The 20,873-nt window shown below is 43.5% G+C and overlaps 1 protein-coding gene and 1 non-coding gene across 4 annotated transcripts in view; one reads left to right on the forward strand and one right to left on the reverse strand.

The window, feature by feature from the left end:
* The window catches only part of LOC126184856 (pancreatic triacylglycerol lipase-like), a 452,695-nt gene that overhangs the window by 172,490 nt on the left and 259,332 nt on the right, over positions 1 to 20,873 (reverse strand). The gene's annotated exons all lie outside the window — the stretch shown is intronic.
* Positions 14,433 to 14,505, forward strand: Trnak-cuu (transfer RNA lysine (anticodon CUU)). Its single transcript has one exon. It is a non-coding gene; the product is annotated as a tRNA-Lys (tRNA).

Raw genomic sequence — 20,873 nt, forward strand, 5'->3', positions numbered from 1 at the left:
GTCTGGTCTCGGTTATAATAGATCTTTTTTTATTTTTTACTTATAACCGGGTAAAAACATCGAAATATCAATTATCCATAGCAACAATTCTAAATGTTTTTGTTTTTAAATAAACCTTTTTTTAAAAAAACGAGTAATTTTTATTCGTAAAATTTCGATTACTTTGAAATATTGCGTTATTATAGAAAATGGGAAAGTGATCAGTGCTATTTTAATAGCGATTTCGACAAAAACGAAAAATCAACACATGGCATAAGAACTGGTATAGCATTGCTGAGACAATAATGTACTGTTACCATGTGGCGTAGTCCACTGGATAGTACGCCGGCCGGTGTGGCCGTGCGGTTCTAGGCGCTTCAGTCTGGAACCGCGTGACCGCTACGGTCGCAGGTTCGAATCCTGCCTCGGGCATGGATGTGTGTGATGTCCTTAGGTTAGTTAGGTTTAAGTAGTTCTAAGTTCTAGGGGACTGATGACCATAGATGTTAAGTCCCATAGTGCTCAGAGCCACTTTGAATCACTGGATAGTACGCGAGTCCATGCAGTGTGGGAGACTTGCCTCATCTGGCCTGTATGGTAGTTTCACGCTGTCTTAGTCGGACATTAGTCTTATTACAGAATGGCACCATCCCTAGTCTGCAAGTATTTTTACGAAGTGCGGTACCAATGAAACACGCCTATAATGCTTCATTTACTTTAAAAGATTAAGAAAGGGAGGAGTCAAACTTGTGACATATAAGAAGAAAACTTATAACTTTGCAATTCATTCATAGTTTACAATGAAAATTGAAAGTAGCTGATCTCTTGCCTGTGAACAAGCAATATGCCTTTATCTGCCTGTAGCCCTTGAAAATGGACAAATTAACACGAAAAATAAAGTTCTTCAACCTCAGTTTACACCCTTTACCACAAATTATTCCTAAGGCCAAAATGGTAGTAAGATTCTCGATTGCAACATGATTTTTGAACAGAGTTTTAAAAAATTAGAATTATCATGAGAGTGCTAGTTATTTTTTTGTAGTATTCAACCACTTATACCTTCCCGATTAAAAACCGCGAACGATGGGTGGACTAAGTTTTCTTTTATTTGCCTATTTAATTTAGTATTACGATTCTGTATGTCTTGAAACTGAGAGAGTCAAAATTTTTCAGCTTTTGTTAGAGTTCTACATTTATTACAGGAAATAATAAGAATAAAACACCGAAAGTCGGTTATTTCAAAAACCGGTTATTTTGAGCGGTTTAACGCTCCGCTTAAACTGGCTTTGAAAAAAAAGTGATGTAACTGAAAACCTGTTGTTTCAGCAATAACCTCCATCCCTAACCAACGGTCTCTGGAGGCTCGTTACAGAGTAATAACGTAATTATGACGTGGTCGATTTGTTACCGCAATCACCATTGTTTCTCTGAAAACACCCTGACAACACTGAAGAAGCCTGCAATATGCTACAACGAAAATGTGCAATACAATATAACGGCCCCCGACAGGAAAAGTACACTGATGTGGTTATCGTCGGTGCGAGAACAGCTCGGCATAGCGTCGTAGTGTCACTCGTCCATTGCATTTAGTGAACCCATACAGGAGGTGCGTATTGGCTAACTGTTCGTCAGTAAACCTATCCATATTACTGCTGCATATCACTGTTAACGTACAACTCAACACTGCTCCCAGTACCGAATCCAAACTTCAGGGCAACGTATTAAAAAGGGCATTACGACATCTACATCTACATCTACATCTACACGACTACTCTGCAGTTCACGGTAGAGTGCCTGGCAGAGGGTTCTTCGAACCGCCTTCAGACCTTTCGTCTACTGTTCCACCATCTAGCAGCGCGTGGGAAAAATGGACACTTAAATCTCACCGTACGAGCTCGGATGTCTTATTTTATTACGATGATAATTTCCCCCTATGTAAGTTGGCAACAATAAAATATTTCCTCGTACTCAGGAGAAAGTTCGTGATTAATTTTTTGTGAAGAGATCTCATCCCAACGAAACACGCCTTCGTTTTAATGATTGCCACCCCAACCAGCTTATTATATCCGTGACAATCTCTACTCTATTTCGCGATAATACAAAACGAGCTGCATTTCTTTGGACTTCTTCGATGTCCTCCATCAATCATATCTGGCGAGGCTCCCATAATGCATAGCAATTATCTAGTGCACGACGGACAAGCGCAGTGTAGGCAATCTCTTTAGCAGACCTATTGCATCTTCTGACTGTTCTGCCAGTAAAACGTAGCCTTTGGTTTGCCTCCCTCACAACATTACGTATGTGATCGCTCCAATTTAAGCTGTTCGTAATTGTAATTCCTAGGTATTTTGTTGAACTGTCCGCTTCCGGTAGCTGAGTGATAAGCCGGCACGGTAGCTCAAGAGAGGCGCTGGCCCTCTGTAATAAAAAAACTGAGTAAAGGATTCAACGATCAACTTGAACGGATGTCCTATGTCGTCCGCCCATACCAAACGCAACAACATTATCGAACAAAATAAAAAAAAAGTGGTCAGTGCGACAGAATGTCAATCCTAAGGGCCCGGGTTCGATTCCCGGCTGGGTCGAAGATTTTCTCCGCTCAGGGACTGGGTGTTGTGTTTTGTCCTAATCATCAGCATTTCATACCCATCGACGCGCAAGTCGCCGAAGTGGCGTCAAATCGAAAGACTTGCACCCGGCGAACGGTCTACCCGACGGGAGGCCCTAGTCACACGACATTTACATTTACATTTTAGTTGAACTGACGGCTTTCAGATTTGTGTGATTTATCGTGAAACCGAAATTTCACGAATTTCTGGTAGCATTCATGTGAATAAACTCACACTTTTCCTTAAATCATTGTCAGTTTCCACTTTCCTCACCATATAGATCTTGCCTGTTGTCAACATAAGGTACCGTTCAAAGAAGGGCAGCACGTTTTCTATTATGGCGAAATATGGGAGAGAGTGTCACAGAAATGATACAGGATTTGGGCTGAACATCATTAAAAGAAAGGTGTTTTTCGTTGCGACGGAATCTTCTCACGAAATTCCAATCACCAACTTTCTCCTCCGAATGCAAAAATATTTTGTTGACACCGACCTACATAGGGAAAAACAATTACCACGATAAAATAAGGGAAATAAGAGCTCGCACGGAAAGATATAGGTGTTCGTTCTTTACGCGCACTATAAGAGATTGGAATAATAGAGAATTGCGAAGGTGGTTCGATAAACCCTCTGCCAGGCACTTAAATGTGATTTGCAGAGTATCCATGTAGATGTAGATAGCGTGAAAGAATGGAAACGAGAGACACATAGTATACCGTCGACATTTGCACTGTTGTGCACTATTTTCAGTTCGACACAGATGCAAAACTAATTGGGACACGAAATCACATGAAGTACAATAAATGTGTAATAATACGCCGGAGATTGTGAGTCCCTCATACCAATATTCTCAGAAGTTATCTCTGAACAGCCACTGAAAATTTGTCGTTGGAGTTCTGGTTCAGTCTGTATATCCAATAATGACTGCAGTTTCGCCACTGAGGACTCGCAGACCGAAAGTGGCGGAACTACACGATTACGAAACGCTTAGGTCTAGAGTTTGCGGAAACGCACAGGCATGTGAGAGGTTGTGTTTGGCAAAGAAGAGGGTCCGCGCCCTTGCGGATTTTCCAGCTCGTCCGCGCGCTAGCGACGGGATGAAAGGTGAACAGGTTTGGCGGCTAACGTCGTAGAAAACAGGAAGTCTCCGTACCTAGCGGCTGCAGAAAGCTTCCCTCGCGCATAACGAATCACTGCAGATACGCATCTGCAGTGGCCCGCTCACAGTGGACGGAAAAAGGAGTTCAGCCCTGCTACATCTGTCGGTCACTGACCCTCGCGATCCACAACACTAGACTGAATACACTCTGGAAAGCACATTACGAGATTTCAATTTGCGTGTTCCGGACAAGAATAACCCTAGCGCTATCCACTGACAACACTGTAGTGCTGAGATAGATGCCCGGAATAATGCTAGGTCGCAATGTGCAAGCAGTCGGCTTGAGATGGGATAGAAGGCCCCTGGAAACAAAAAAATGGCTCTGAGCACTATGGGACTTAACTACTGTGGTCCTCAGTCCCCTAGAACTTAGAACTACTTAAGCCTAACTAACCTAAGGACATCACACACATCCATGCCCGAGGCAGGATTCGAACCTGCGACCGTAGCAGTCGCGCGGTTCCGAACTGAGCGCCTTAACCGCGAGACCACCGCGGCCGGCCCCCTGGAAACAAACTTAGTCGTGTTTCTGTATGGTGCGAAAAGTGGAAATTGACCCTGAATAAAGAAAAGTGCGAAGTTATCCACATGAGCACTAAAAGAAATCAGCTAAATTTCGATTACGCGATAAGTCACACAAATCTGAGGGGTGTAAATTCAACTAAATACTTAGGGATTACAATTACAAATAACCTAAGATGGAACGATCACATAGATAATATTGTGGGTAGAGCAAACCAAAGACTGCGATTCATTGGCAGAACACTTAGAAGGTGCAACAGGTCTACCAAAGAGACTGCTTACACTACGCTTGTCCGCCCTATTCTGGAGTACTGCTGTGCGGTGTGGGATCCGCCTCAGGTGGGACTGACGGATAACATCGAAAAAGTACAAAAAAAGGCAGCTCGTTTTGTATTATCGCGAAATAGGGGAGATAGTGTCACCGGCATGATACGTGAATTGGAGTAGCAATCATTAAAACAAAGGCGTTTTTCGTTTCGACGGGATCTTCTCATGAAATTTCAATCACCAATTTTCTCCTCCGATTGCGAAACATTCTGTTGGCACCCACCTACATAGGGAGAAATGATGATCACGATAAAATAAGAGAAATCAGGGCTCACAAGGAAATATTTAAATGCTCGTTGTTTCCCGCGTGCCGTTCGAGAGTGGAACGGTAGAGAGACAGCATGAAGGTGGTTCATTGAACCCTCTGCCAAGCACTTTATTGTGAATAGCAGAGTAATCACGTAGATGTAGATGTAGATGCTTAAAACATCTGCTCACAGTTTTACTTATCTGTCGTTAGGGAGATATCAGGCACCTAGTTTCGAATTGATGGGATTCTGCGCATCCCTTGCATTATATGTTGGCATATTATCTTTCTGAGACACCGTATCCCAACATTTTGACGTTCCGATGACTGATGGCGTGTAAAATTTAGATATTCCGCCAGTACGAGCTGCGTGCGTCCCTGACTACAAGGATTTGTGGCATCAAGAAGTCTGAACCACTCGTGAACCTATCAACCCATGGTATACCAACACGTTAACTTGACACTTACGAAGGTCAAAACTTGGCAATGAATGGCTGCTTCTCACAAGGGTAGCAAGAAGAAATAATTTATTTTCAGTGAACACATTTTAGACAAGGGCAAAATCTAACAACAAAAAAAAGTGCCAAAACATAATAAGCAACACTTGAGTAAAGCCTGGAAAATATTCAGTAGTGTCAAATAACCTCAGAGGGACACGCTTGTGATATACAGAGTATTAGGCGCGTAAGTGCAGATATTTCTATTGATGACTGAGGGCAGTGTACTAAACAACATTACATCGGTATTTACTTCATTTGCAGACTAAGAATTATAGCTGTTTTTACGTTGGTTAGAATCTCAAAATATGTGTGGCAAAAGAAGCCATTAATGTTTATTTACCCCTGGGCAGCTTGTCAGGTACTAAAGCGCCGACGCGTGGAAACAAAACTAACAGTCTACACTGATCAGTCAGAACATTATGACCACCGACCTAGCAGCGTCACCTGGCGAGGAATGACTGCCAGTCAGACACACGCCCGGTGCATGTAATATCAGTGAGCGTGCTGTCCGTTTGTAGAATGGGGAAGGGGCGCAATCGATCTGAGTTTTACCAAGGGCAGATTGTGATGGCCCAGAGGCTCACATCGAGCGTTTCTGAAATTGCACGACTTGTCGGATGTTCGAATAGTGCTGTGGTGAGTGTCTTAAATAAGTGGCAAAACCAGGGCGACACCACGTCCAGACGTCGTGGGGTTGGGCAGCTACCCTTCATTACAGATGCTGGACGTCGTAGGCTGGGCAGACTGGTAAAACAGGACAGGTGGCGATCTGTGGCGGAACTAACATCAGACTTTAATGCTGGCTAAAGCACAAGTGAGTCGGAACACACAGTGCACCGAATACTCGTAACGATGGGCCTCCGCAGCCAACGTTCCATGCATGTGACAATGTTAGCACAATGACATCGGCAACTACGACTGAAATGGGCAGGCGACCATCGTCACTGGACGTTAGTGTAGTGGCACAGCGTTGCATGGTCTGAGGAATCCCGAGACCTCCTTCATCACGCCGATGGTAGGGCACGAATCCTTCGTGTTGGAGGGAACAGCTCCTTGACACCTGTACTACGGGACGGAAACAAGCTGTCGTCTGCTCCATTAGGCTCTGGGGGACATTCATGTGGGCATCCATGGTCCAGTGGAGCTCGTGCAAGGCACCATGACGCCCAAGGAGTGTCGTACACTGGTTGCAGACCATGTACACCCCTCCATGAATATCATATTTCCAGACGGCAGTGGCATTTTTTATCAAGATAATGCGTCATGTCACAAGGCCAGGGGTGTGTTGAGTGGTCCGCGGAACATAGTGGTGAGATCCAATTGATGTACTGGCTGCCCCAGCTCACCAGATCTGAACCCGATCGAACACATCTGGGATGTGATTGAATGTGGTGTCAGAGCTGATCGCCCCTTTCCCCGGAACTTATGAAACTTTGTGCCAAAGTTGGACATACCGGTTATTAGGAAGGTGGTCATGATGTTCTGGCTGGTCAGTGTATACTGACAGGCGTAGACCACATCGTGGCGCAGTTACGGCCGTGTAGAACACATCAGGTAGTAAGTTACGTGATGTGTTTACAGAAAGACTATTAGATGGAAAGAAAAAACAACTAACACACCGGAGTGGAGACATATTAAGGTTCCAGTTATCACAATTTTGGTACCTTTACTCCCAACACCATATATAGTCTGAATGTTCCTGGCACTATCTTTTTGCAAAGGATTACTGTGATACTAGGTGAAAACAGAAAAGAATCTTTGATAATAACAAATTTCATTGTGATAGTCACTACGCTGATTTAATTATCAATTTCAAGAACAGTACCAAACAAAAGTTAACTGCAAGACAGTGAGCAATGAAGTATTGCGAATGAAACAGTTATTTAACTTCACAATTAGTCACTGTTCCAGCGTCCTTTTCTTTGTGAGATTGAAAGTTTATGGTTACCACAGATGGAAATCAATAGGTGTTGGCTGTACTCTGGTAAAATCACTTACCATTGAGTGCAGCTGTTTACCAGATATAAACGCTTCTGTGCTAACGTAAAGCGGCTGAACACCAGCGTGAAATTTCTGTAGAAAATCACATCTGCGACGCTCAAAGAGAGTGATGGTGGAGTTGGTGGGATAATGGACTTTTTAGTATAGCAAAGCACGCGCACTAGATTCTTGCCGTATCTTGCAGCAGAGTATAGAGAAAACGTGTTTACAAATGTAGTCAAAGAGTGCACGTAAGCACAGTAACAGTAGCTGTTACGTTACGATGCATCAACACTGCGTTTACCGATGACTTTGTTTTACTGTAACACAGGTACTACCAAGAAACCAGCCAGCGTCTTTTGTCTCTCTTTCCACGCTGGTCTTATCCATGCCAAATTATAGGAAGAAAATATTCTCTGATTGCAAGAGTTACGAAATCATTTGTCGCGGAAATGGTATTGCTTGCCTTTCACTTTCAACCGATAGGATAAATGATTTTACGCCGAAGTCTGATTTAATTTGTAATTATTTTACTCGTGAACTTGTCATTTCAATTGCTCTTCTTAGTGCCAGTATTCATACTTGTTAGCAATAGACTGGAATAAAATTGCACTGTCGACCTCTAGAACAGATTATGCCGTAACAGTATATATGGCGAATAACATCTTATTACTCAAAAATTGAAAAACTGACAATATAGGCTAACTGGTAGTTTTATGCTATTCCGCAAAACATTAAATATCGCATCTTGGCTCCATCTGAAAATCTGATGTACATATACACCACATGGAAGAACAGTTTGTGCGGTTTCAGGTTAATATGTACGTCTTACATAGAGAAACAGCACAGTAATAGTTCTTTACAATGTTCTTGGGTTTGATATCGAATCGTCTATTGTGCATTCGACGCCGATCACCACTTATGGAGAATAGCCTCATTAAAGTTTCCGAAACCGTGGAAAGATAAATTTGACATCAAGCTCGAGAACCTTATAGAAATAATCGCACCTCGGATAAACCTCATTGGTTGACTGAGTGCTAATACACTCCTGGAAATGGAAAAAAGAACACATTGACACCGGTGTGTCAGGCCCACCATACTTGCTCCGGACACTGCGAGAGGGCTGTACAAGCAATGATCACACGCACGGCACAGCGGACACACCAGGAACCGCGGTGTAGGCCGTCGAATGGCGCTAGCTGCGCAGCATTTGTGCACCGCCGCCGTCAGTGTCAGCCAGTTTGCCGTGGCATACGGAGCTCCATCGCAGTCTTTAACACTGGTAGCATGCCGCGACAGCGTGGACGTGACCCGTATGTGCAGTTGACGGACTTTGAGCGAGGGCGTATAGTGGGCATGCGGGAGGCCGGGTGGACGTACCGCCGAATTGCTCAACACGTGGGGCGTGAGGTCTCCACAGTACATCGATGTTGTCGCCAGTGGTCGGCGGAAGGTGCACGTGCCCGTCGACCTGGGACCGGACCGCAGCGACGCACGGATGCACGCCAAGACCGTAGGATCCTACGCAGTGCCGTAGGGGAGCGCACCGCCACTTCCCAGCAAATTAGGGACACTGTTGCTCCTGGGGTATCGGCGAGGACCATTCGCAACCGTCTCCATGAAGCTGGGCTACGGTCCCGCACACCGTTAGGCCGTCTTCCGCTCACGCTCCAACATCGTGCAGCCCGCCTCCAGTGGTGTCGCGACAGGCGTGAATAGAGGGACGAATGGAGACGTGTCGTCTTCAGCGATGAGAGTCGCTTCTGCCTTGGTGCCAATGATGGTCGTATGCGTGTTTGGCGCCGTGCAGGTGAGCGCCACAATCAGGACTGCATACGACCGAGGCACACAGGGCCAACACCCGGCATCATGGTGTGGGGAGCGATCTCCTACACTGGCCGTACACCACTGGTGATCGTCGAGGGGACACTGAATAGTGCACGGTACATCCAAACCGTCATCGAACCCATCGTTCTACCATTCCTAGACCGGCAAGGGAACTTGCTGTTCCAACAGGACAATGCACGTCCGCATGTATCCCGTGCCACCCAACGTGCTCTAGAAGGTGTAAGTCATCTACCCTGGCCAGCAAGATCTCTGGATCTGTCCCCCATTGAGCATGTTTGGGACTGGATGAAGCGTCGTCTCACGCGGTCAGCACGTCCAGCACGAACGCTGGTCCAACTGAGGCGCCAGGTGGTAATGACATGGCAAGCCGTTCCACAAGACTACATCCAGCACCTCTACGATCGTCTCCATGGGAGAATAGCAGCCTGCATTGCTGCGAAAGGTGGATATACACTGTACTAGTGCCGACATTGTGCATGCTCTGTTTCCTGTGTCTATGTGCCTGTGGTTCTGTCAGTGTGATCATGTGATGTATCTGACCCCTGGAATGTGTCAATAAAGTTTCCCCTTCCTGGGACAATGAATTCACGGTGTTCTTATTTCAATTTCCAGGAGTGTACTTACACAACTGACACAAAAACAAATGTTACTAGCTTTAACGCAATTAAAAATTACCAATCTATTACCAACAGAACTAATCAGATAGATGTGTAACAAACTGTTTCCCCTGAAGACGCCTCTTCTGCTGCAGGGCCTATAGGATCGGATGGAGCTCTGCAGTAAATAATGTATATCCACGAGGAAGGTGAATCCTGAAGACACGATCGGAGAACACTAATGACCAACCAGTGGAATTCCCTTGTTTGAAATCTTCAGTATTCTCAACTATAAAACTGTGATGCCTATCTAAAATCTTAAAAAGACTGAAACGTAAAATCTGGAGTGCAATCTGTCTTAAAATTCGCTAAGTCTAAAAACGTTCTGGGCCTCTGTACGAGCCAAGGTTGAGATCTGTTCCAGCCTTGCTGTAAAACTGTAAAACCAACCACACCCAACTCCAAAAGTCAATACTTCACAGCGAATTCACGTTGTTGTAAAACTGTAAATTTGTTGTCGGTGGTGAAAAAGCCTTTCGACAGGTGGCTGAGCAATAACAGGGAATGCAGGTGTGATGGCGTGGCTATTGGTTTATAGACCTGTCGTATAATGAAGAGTTGTCACCTCATCTGAAGCGGTGGTACCAGCCTCATCACACAGGATCGGTTTGGGACGGTCTTTTAGACCCATACACCATGCACCTTTAAACAATCAAAGATCGCACAGAAGTTCTGTAAAACTGGAGAAGACAATATCAGTCTGCTCCCCGTGAATTATGACTAAGACATCTTAAAATAGTGAGTGCTTAGAGGGACCATCTTTCCAGGCCGGCCGTGGTGGCCGCGTGGTTCTAGGCGCTACAGTCTGGAACCGCGCGACCGCTACGATCGCAGGTTCGAATCCTGCCTTGGGCATGGATGTGTGTGATGTCCTTAGGTTAGTTAGGTTTAAGTAGTTCTAAGTTCTTGGGGGCTGATGACCACAGCAGTTAAGTCCCATAGTGCTCAGAGCCATTTGAACCATCTTTCCACGTCCATAAAGTGTGGCAACCATGTAAGTTAAGAAATCAAACGAGGGGCCCAGAAACCTTACCGTATCTGAAAATTAAGAATACCATCCCTCATGTTCAACACAGGTAAGCTTAAGACAGAATGTGAACGGTTAAAAAGAAGGCACACAAACTTCTCATTCGAGAATTCAGATCCCTCTTCTCCGTCCGTTCTTGCAACTGATGACTTGTTGTAGAAAGGCTTGAGGAGGAACAAACGGCAGAGGAGTCGTCGACAAACAAGCAATACTGGGCAGGACATATAACTACTGGCGTGATGCTGGCAGTTACACTTAAAGCACTACCTAATGGGCCACCGTTCTCCAGCTCAGATAAGGGCAGTGTGTGGTACATGCTGATTGCAAAAACTTAAAGACGGGACAAAAGCCGCATATTTTTTCAAATTAATTCTTACCAATACATAAACACTTAAATCGCTGTAGATTTAGACAAGCTTGGTGGTTGAACATTGTTTATTGTTACAGAAATGTTCGTATTACAAAAAAATTCTATAACAAAGAAACATTCTTATGATATACATTGGCTTATAAATTTTAAGAAAATATTAAATGGCAGGCAAGATGCCGCAGAAGAGAGGGGCAGATGGACAATTAAAAAAGACATTGAACATGACATTTTTGATTCTTGGGTTTTCATGTTTATTTTTAAATCGTCCACACAAAAACACACGTTCTCGTAGTGAGAGTATGATTCATGAAGCCATCTAGATCATTTTACACACTGAATCCAGTCAGAGGTAGACGACTTTCTTGATGAAGTTCAAGACACTCTACACATTCGTTTTCTTCAAAATTTAATTCATCGCGGGAACTATTGTGTAGGGAATCATCATCATTATCATCTTCTTCAGAAATTGTGTCTTCAAACAGACGTTTCTTTGGAGGTTTCTTTCCTCTAGTTTTGGGGATTTGATTTCTTTCAGCTGCTACACTTCTTGTGCTCAGGCTTCTCCTTTCTTCTTTCCTTCACTGCTTTTCTTTCTTTTTGTTGCTGTAAACTCGTATCATGCTAGATTCATTACTGACTGTTTTCTTTTGGATTTACTTCTCTGAGGCAGTGCAGGAACAGGTGAAACCTGTTCCAGCAATTTTGATGGAGTTTTTCCATGAGCAGCCACTGCTCATTTGAACGGCAATTGCCGTGTACAGTTGGTCGAACAGTAGCCAAATTTGTGCAATGTTTGCAATCAGAAGGGTGTCCTGTTAACGAATATTTTTCTGACGTTGATGTTGATGGCTGATGTGGAACCAAATCATTAGAGACATCTTCAATAGTAGGGAGATCAGTCTGAGTATTATTAATGTCTGAAACAAGGACATGGTTAGGAATTTCTGCTCTATCGAGCAGGATAATTCCAGTAGCTCTAAATCCGGGTACATTAATATGGACAGTTGCAGCACTAGCACATGTTTTGGAGAGCAACTCTCCAAACTGCTGTCTTGCAATACTTCTTCCTTTGCTTCCATTAGCTACAATCCATGAACGAAAAGCCTCTTTAAAGGAAGATTTTAGCGGCTTGAAAAATGATCGGTCTAGTGGCTGTGAAAAATTGTGTTGTATGACTAGGCAAACAAACTATCGACACTTCGTTCTCAACAGACAGATCCAAAAGGGTGACAGAATTCATATGAGAGGCATGACCATCTAGCAGAAGCATAGCATGGCCAAGTGGTTTTTGAACCAATCCATGAAAATATCAGTGTTCACATAAACGGATTCTCTTCTGATAACAATTGATCCTGGAGGTATGTTGTCTTCAGTGCCTTGATTTTTATTTAGCACTTTGTAAATACAGTAAGGTGGTAAGAACTGTTATTGTCTCTCCTTTTACAGTAGAAGTAATAACACGGACATCTCTGCTTCCTTTTACCGCCACAACCTTCTAATGCTCATTGTTTAACTGTAGACAAGTTTCGTCTTCGTCGTAGGTACAACCTGGTTTATCCAAAAGACCGTTTTCTGTCAACGTTTTTGTCAGTAGATCAAAGCAAGAACTGACTTCGTCTCTGTTCATTCCAACCACTGTGGCTTTTCTGATGTAAAGTCTGCATTGCGTTCTAAAAATGAGAGAAGCTTCAGTCCCATCTGATCGGCTAAATTGAAAGCTATTTGCCTGAGGTCTGACGGTTTGGGAGCAAAGCCACATGCTTGCATTTTCTTTACATGGGCAACTAATTTCCTTTCTGCATCTCAGCCAAGTATAATGATGGTCCAGACCCTGTTTTCTTGAAATTGCGCGTGACAAGTCTTCTCATTAACATTCGTTCTGGTATATTTTTCTTTCGAGATGCTTTCCTTTTAACATAACATTTTCTTCGACTAGACTCACGGTCTGTATTAGATACTCTGCAGTCTATTTTCTCCTGTCGTCCTAATGCGTTTTCTCGACATTTTTCTGTAAAACAAAATCGTATAGACTTCTGTTAGCTGCGCAAATATCGCGGCATCTGTCCCAGAGTAAGGCTGCGTCATCTGTCTGTTTCCATAGCGACAGATGTTGCACCCCCATTTTCAGCAAAGATGTTAGCGAAAGAAGCCATTATTCGACCACATAACCTACAATATTTCTATTCCACAATCTAAATATGAATTATAAGCTACCAGGCCCGTATCTACTAGTACCTGCTATTAAAAATCGTGAAAAGTTTCCTTCAATTAACTTGGTTCTAATTTATTAAATCTCTCCTCTAGTTTCCATTCCCGAAGTACAAATCTTGTGAGTAAACTGATCTCACCAGCGGTTACAACAACAACAACAACAACAACAACGTCTACTAACGAATATCTTGGAAATGTGGTGTCAGTTCCCCCGCAGACTTCGCAGCGAATTTCTTATTAGACGGTTTGGAACAGGAATCGACCTGGCATTGTAGCAATCTGATTTTTGGGATTTGTTCTTTGCAATGAGCTCAATATTGTCACAAATTATGACACTTAAACGAAGGCGATTTGATGAGTTACGTCGTATTAACACAGTATTCCTCGACTAAGACATAAAATTAGGGTCAAAAATATTTGCCTTTGCCTTTGCGTTGGCCTGCTTGAGGCTAGGTGCAGTCTCTGTGTTAAACGTGGCAGGTCGCTGCAGCTTAGGTACCGGTTTCAGTCCCCACCGCTGGCGGTGATATTTCCGCTCGGCGCAAAAATGCGGATACGCCTTCCTCCGGAGCGAAAGTAAAGCTGTCGTTCTCGCGTGCCGTGCGACGCCAGTGTAATTAGCGAGCCCACTAGTTACCCTTCTCAGTGTGACCCGCCCGTGAACCAAAACATGCAATTTTCAAATGTTTATTTGGGTATGACGAGAGTTTCAATGATCTCGCGAGAAAAATCTGATATTTTATACTACGCTCATGTTGCTGCTTTATACGAAATTAAACACAAATTGTTAAAATATGAAGTTTCATATTGTTGCCTATGTGCCTTAGAATACGATCACAAATTAGACTATCTTGAGACCATTTTTACATAATTATACAATCCGATAACGATTTTCATTATTCAATTATTATTAAATACTTTTTTTAAAAAAAGTCCACGTTCTACCTGGACTGAAGAACTGCAAGTTATACAGTATCTGGTTTCAAATACTTCGTCTGCCCGGCTAGCTCAGTCGGTAGAGCATGAGACTCTTAATCTCAGGGTCGTGGGTTCGAGCCCCACGCTGGGCGAACATTTTTAATTCTTGTCGTCTCATTTTGAAGTCATGATGACACTATAGCGTATCGTCTATTCGGTAAATACAACGATATTTCGTAAGGAAACCGTTTTAAAAATTTAAAATTTCATGGAAATACAAAATGCACGTACATCATATATGCACTAACGAACGAAAGATTTCTGGCGTTTGTGCTACTGTGTGCTTCACTAGAATCAATTTTATCCCTGGAGACAGCGTAGTACGGTATCATCCAGTCAACGACAGACATGGACTGCCGTTAAGTGTGTCGTGGCTGCAAATTGTTATTCTGCCGCATTTGCTGGCATCGTGTCTGATAATAGGTAAGCTACAAATTATTACATAGTTTTTTCATTGATGCTGAAGGCATGGCATCCAGATGATCAGGCAATGCAACCGTACAACTTACGTTTTACGACAGGCGTTCTGTTTAATTTAAATACAAACACGTATACATCTATACATATTATAAAAATGTGTGTGCGTGTTTTCAATATCTCCTCCTAAACCACTGGACCGATTTTACCAAAACTTGGTTCGCATATCACTTACTGTCTGGAAGTCATCGCTGTGGGGGTAAGAACCAACCCCCCCTATCAAATGAGGGGGGGGGGGGGCGAGGTGAAAACTCAGTATATGCGACATGCGAATATCCATAACAAAGTCACTCAGTATTTGAGAATGAGAGCACTTCGTGCCTTTCAAAAAACTCTGCACGTAATTTCAAATCTTTACGAAACTTTTTCTAGCTGTCGACCACACAAACTGATGAAAGGAGAAAAAAAAACTTTATCATTTACTACATTTTGGCTGCTCATGCAGTAAAACTGCAGCATGAAGCACGATGTTTTAATTTATTATTTCTTTACTACTACCTGTATTCGCGACGCAGTTTGCAGACAGTATTCACATATACCTCGGAATTTACCAGTAAAATTATATCATTGGGGGGGGGGGGTGACGGGGGGAAAGGGGGGGGGGAGGAGATGGGCAGAGAAGGGAAAGAGGGAAAGGTTGAGAACGACAGGAGGAGGAATAGATAGGCAGAGACAGGTGGGAAGAGAAGATGGGTAGAGAGCGGGGGAGGAGGAAATTGACAGAGAAAGGATGGAGGGGTTGAGCGACAGGGAAAGCAAAGAGTAGGAGACGAACAGTGAGAAGGGAAGGAGGAGATAGAGAGAGGGGGAGGAAAAATTGGACAGGGAGGGTGTGGAGCATGAGATGGACAGAGAGAGAGGAAAGGAAGAGATGGCCTAACAGAAGAGTGGAATAAATACCGGTACTCAGCTAGTAATTTACTAATATAGACAATAAATCCTGTTAGAACCATCTCGCCAAAAGCCTGCAGCGTACCTTGCAGTATAGTGCGCATAAGTATGCTCATATTAACACACGAGTACTTTGATGAAACTATTTATGTTAATGAAAACATCCCCACAGGAAATAGTTCTGTCATTTTTAAATTATTCTTGAATGGGTATTCTTAGTATGTCTTTGACAGCAGTAATGTCTTATGAAAAATCACTGCTGTTACTCTGGTCTTATTAAATTTAATTCCTACTCGCCCTTGAGAAGTGTAGGTTTTCTCCGTGGCATTAAAAGAATAGTTATTTTGTCACCTTTTCCGTAGTAGAGTGCCACATCACCTTCTTGGAACGAAATAACTTACCTTTATTTACTTTAATGTGTATGAACAAGATCTACCAGACAGCAAAAATTTTTAGTGCTGAAGGGCAGTTTTTTATATTCAAAAGAGTCGTTCTCCCAGCTGACCTTGTATTGAAGGAAAACACTATATCGTCAACGCCAATTCCATATCTTGCTGCACTTTCCATTTTGTGATCAACATACGTGTGAGCAAGTGCAAATGATATACGCGATGTGACAAATGTGGATGAAAGAACGCCAGAAATCGGCCAGCTGGAGCATACAACCTAACGAATACATATCCAGGACCACACGCATGAGTTAACAACGCTGGAAATCATAAGTAACACCGAACGATAAGTGCACATTACGAAATTTGTGCTACGAAAGTTGATTCTAACCTAAAAATAAAAAAAGAAGAGAAAAACACGACAAGATGTAACACAGCAGCAAATTATATCTACCACATAATACGTTTATAGTATGTATAAAAGGAAACATGTATTACAGGCCACTGCTGATGCTTCCCAAATAAAAGAAGGGAAATGCGTATGGCAAGAAACAAACTGCCTTCAATTACTTGCATAGACGGTACATACCTCCACGGACATTTAAATAAATTTTTCAATACTTTCTCCAAAACGTTTTGAAAAAGAGAAACGCGTATGCGGAGTTTATTCCAGACGCAGAAACCCGAACAAAAACAACGACGTGTGGCCGCCTGCCGCACTCGGCTGAAATGCAAAACGCGGACACTTCCTTTCCGGAAAACACCATCACGAGTGACGAGACATTATGTTATTAATACGAGGCTGCCACAAAACGACGAATACAGAAATTCACATGAAAAGTTAAGGCCTTGATGACATAACCGACATTCAAGTCAATGTGACGCGCGAGCTGAATAATTTCCCAAAGAAGGATTTTTCTGACAGTTTGACGTGGTTGTACTTCAGTGGGAGGGGGAAGACTATCTAGAACACCTGAAGCTTTAAAACGGCTGTCTTAACATTTCACTTTTTAATGTATTTTTTATTAATACTGTCTCGAAACTTCTTGGACTGAAGAGGTATTTCATAAGGATTCATACAAGGGTCGCTGTGCTCTCGACTTCTGTGACGGATCAAAATCAACGCCACACTAGGAGAAAATAAACGAGTTTCTTCCTGTAAACCTAAAGAGAAACATGTCTATAGCTGCATCGCGTGGTATCCAGGTCAGCGGCGATTCCCCGTGACGTTGAATGTTAAATCCGTAAATAGTTTTAAGCTACATATCTAACATTCAACAGAACAAACCAATAGGTTTTTTCCTCCAAACAAATATTCCAAGCTTACAGACCATGACTGAGTTAACTGCTGTGTGTAGCAATGTGTTGACGCAGTGGGGAGAGAAGGGTCACAAGGACGCTTGTGCATAGTCGCAGAACACGTCGATACATGGCGATGATGGCAGGGTACAACTATCTCTAAAACCACATTAGGCGATGGATCCCGCTTGCCAACAAAACTCTGTTTACTAAAGAGGCTATGAATATTCAAAATGTTTGTGTGAATTCCTAAGGGACCAAACTGCTTAGGTCATCGGTCCCTAGACGTACACACTACTTAAACTAACTTATGCTAAGAAACAACACACACACCCATGCCCGGGGGAGGACTCGAACCTCCGGCGGGAGGGGCCTCGCAGTCCGTGACGTAACGTGACGTGATGTGGCTCCGCGCGGCACAATGAATATTCAGAACAAACTTATAAAAAAGATCATCAGGTGAAATCCTATCCAGTTATTCCCCAGAGGTCAGAGATCGACAGCTATCGTTTGTTAGTTCTTCTATAACTGTCGATCGCGCGGGATTTTAGAAGTTACTAAAAACTGAGCTCGAATTTCATTCACTGTTGGGAACGGTGTATTTTTAATTGGCAACTTCGTTCATTCCTGTGAATGAGATATTTGAAACCCATTCGGAAATATTTGAGAACTGACTAATGAGCCAACAGTTGTCATCTGATTCGAGGCAGAGAAGGGCAGAAGTCTGCTACGGTCTGCTTGAAGGGCTCAGGGTCAATGAAGATATTTATTCTCGATCTAGTAACAGAAAACCAGTCCGTGGAATTGCGTCACACTTCTTCCCCATTGAATATAAAGTTGAAGGTAGGAAATCTGAGTGAGCACCTTTTTGTATAACGAGGGTGTCATCCTCCTTACATTTCTGGAATGGAGCAGTGCCTTCAACAGCAAGTAGTAAATAGACACAACAGCTGTTCAAAGAAGCATTTATGTGAGTAAAATCTCATAACAATCTCAATGCAGTCGAAATTCGACATTACAATGGGCGACCATACTTCTCTTCGGCTACAAATGAGGCGGTCGCTGGACTGTGCTGATCCGTAGTCATACATCCCGGATATGGTGTCTTCAGACTTTTCCCTGTTTGATCTCTTGAAGAACAGTATTCGATGAGAACAATTTGATGGCGGAGACGAGGTGAAAGTGACTTTGAAGATGTGCAAACGGCAGTCCTTACCTGAATCTTCTTTTAATTTTCAGAGAAGAATTTTGACTTAGGTTCAAAAAATTTTATAATGTGTAACTGTTTATAGACGCTATGCTGAGCAGCAGGAAGCGTTGTTTCCACTATATTTGTAATTTAAACGAACCACGTCAGAGAATAACTGAGTTTGATCACTTTTGCATTGCTTTCGGTTCTGCCTTCGAACAAGGGGCGGGGAACGGTTACCAAATAACGTCTGCGATAACAAGGACCCAGTTTTGCGGGGCGTACATATACGAGGGGCGTTCAGTAAATAATGCAACACACGTTTTTATGAAAGTAGGTTGGTTTTATGCAGGATCCCAATACGTCATATTATTCCCCACACTGTTGGCTACAAAACCGTATTTTTCAACATACTCTCCCTTCCATGCGTCGGCGTTACGCAGCCTTACTGGGAGGGCTTGTATACCCGCATGGTATCACTCTACAGGTCGACGTCGGGACCAATGTCTTGCTGCATCAATAACTTCCCCAATATTCATGTATTGCTTCCTGCGGAGTGCATCCTTTATTGAGCCAAACGGATGGAAGTCGGAAGGTACGAGATCCGGGTTATAGGGTGGATGAGGAAGAACAGTCCAATGAAGTTTTGTACGCTCCTCTCGGGTGCGCAGACTTGTGTGAGGCCTTGCCTTGTCATGGAGAATGAGAAGTTCGTTCCCCATGAGGGAGGACATCAATCAGAATAGCCCGTCAGAGTTTCAGAAGACCGTCACCATGACTTTATCGGCCGAGAGTGCGCCCTGGACTTTTTCTTCGGAGGAGAGATGATGTGGTGTTACTCTATGGATTACCGTTTTGTTTGCGGTTGGAAGTGGTGAACCCATGTTTTACAGCGTGTGGCGATATTCGACAAAAAATTGTCGCGATCAGTCTCATAATGCGCAAGCAATTCCGCGCAGATGGTCCTTTGTTGCTCCTTATGGATTGCTGTTAGGCGGCGGCGAATCCAGTTAGCACACACTTTTGAGTACCCCAACTGGTGGACAAGTGTGCCAGCACTTCCAAGAGAGATGTCCAGTTGTGCTGCGAGGTGTTTGATTGTGATCCGTCGATCACCTCGAATGAGTGTGTCCACACGTTCCAACATTGCAAGAGAGAGCTGCGTGCGACCGGTCGGCACGTGGGAGCTCGGACATGTTTGCGCCATCTTATTGCGATGATGACAGACGCCTTGCCCATCGACTCCCCATGCTTTTGTTCACTGCCAGGTCTTCGTAGACATTCAGCAAGTGCCTATGAATACCTGCGATGCGCTTGTTTTCCTCCAAAAGAAACTCAATGACATCTCTCTGTTTGGAACGCACCTCCGTTACAGATGCCATTTTGACGGCTATGTAGTGTGCTACCAACTGTCGCATCTTCATGAAACTATAGGGACTGAAGCGGGAATATTCCACCACTTCCCACAGGAAATTCCGCTTTTTTGCAACCGAAATTGTCCAAGAAAGAAAGTGTGTTGCATTACTTACTGAACACCCCTCATGGTTGTCGGTCAAGACAGGTTTCATGCATCTCTCCACACAACTCCTTCTAATGCAAGTCTATCAACACAGACATAGACACTGCGTCGTACACCCACTTAAACCTGCTTACTGTAATCAAACCCTGATCTCCTCCTATAATTTTATCCCCCGCCCCCTCTTCCCTCCTTTACCAAATCAACTAATCTTTGCTGCCTCAGAGTTTGTTTTGCCTATCTATCCCTTCTTTTAGTCAAGTTGTGCGACAAATTTCTTTTCTCCTCAATTCCCAGTTCGATTCACTATCTCCCCATTAGTTATCCGATTTGCCCGTGTAACCCCCGGCAGTCTTTTGTAGCATCACATTTAAAGTGCATCCATTCTTTCATGTCTGAACTGTATATCGTCCACTTTTTGCTTCTCTACAATGCTACACTCCAGAAAATTTGTAATACTTCAATTTGTAACACATAAATTTATATTCCATGTTAACAAACTTCTCTTGTTCAGAAACGCTACACATGCTGTAGCCAGTCTGCACTTTTACTCTTTTTACTTCGGCCATCGTCTGTTATTTTGCTGCCCAAGTAGCCACACTCATTTACTAATTTTAGCGTATAATTACCTAACTGTCCGCCCCGGCAGCTGAGTGGTCAGCGTGACAGACTGTCAATCCTAAGGGCCCGGGTTCGATT

Source organism: Schistocerca cancellata, chromosome 4, assembly GCF_023864275.1.
Source record: "Schistocerca cancellata isolate TAMUIC-IGC-003103 chromosome 4, iqSchCanc2.1, whole genome shotgun sequence".
Classification (NCBI taxonomy): Eukaryota; Metazoa; Arthropoda; class Insecta; order Orthoptera; family Acrididae; genus Schistocerca; species Schistocerca cancellata.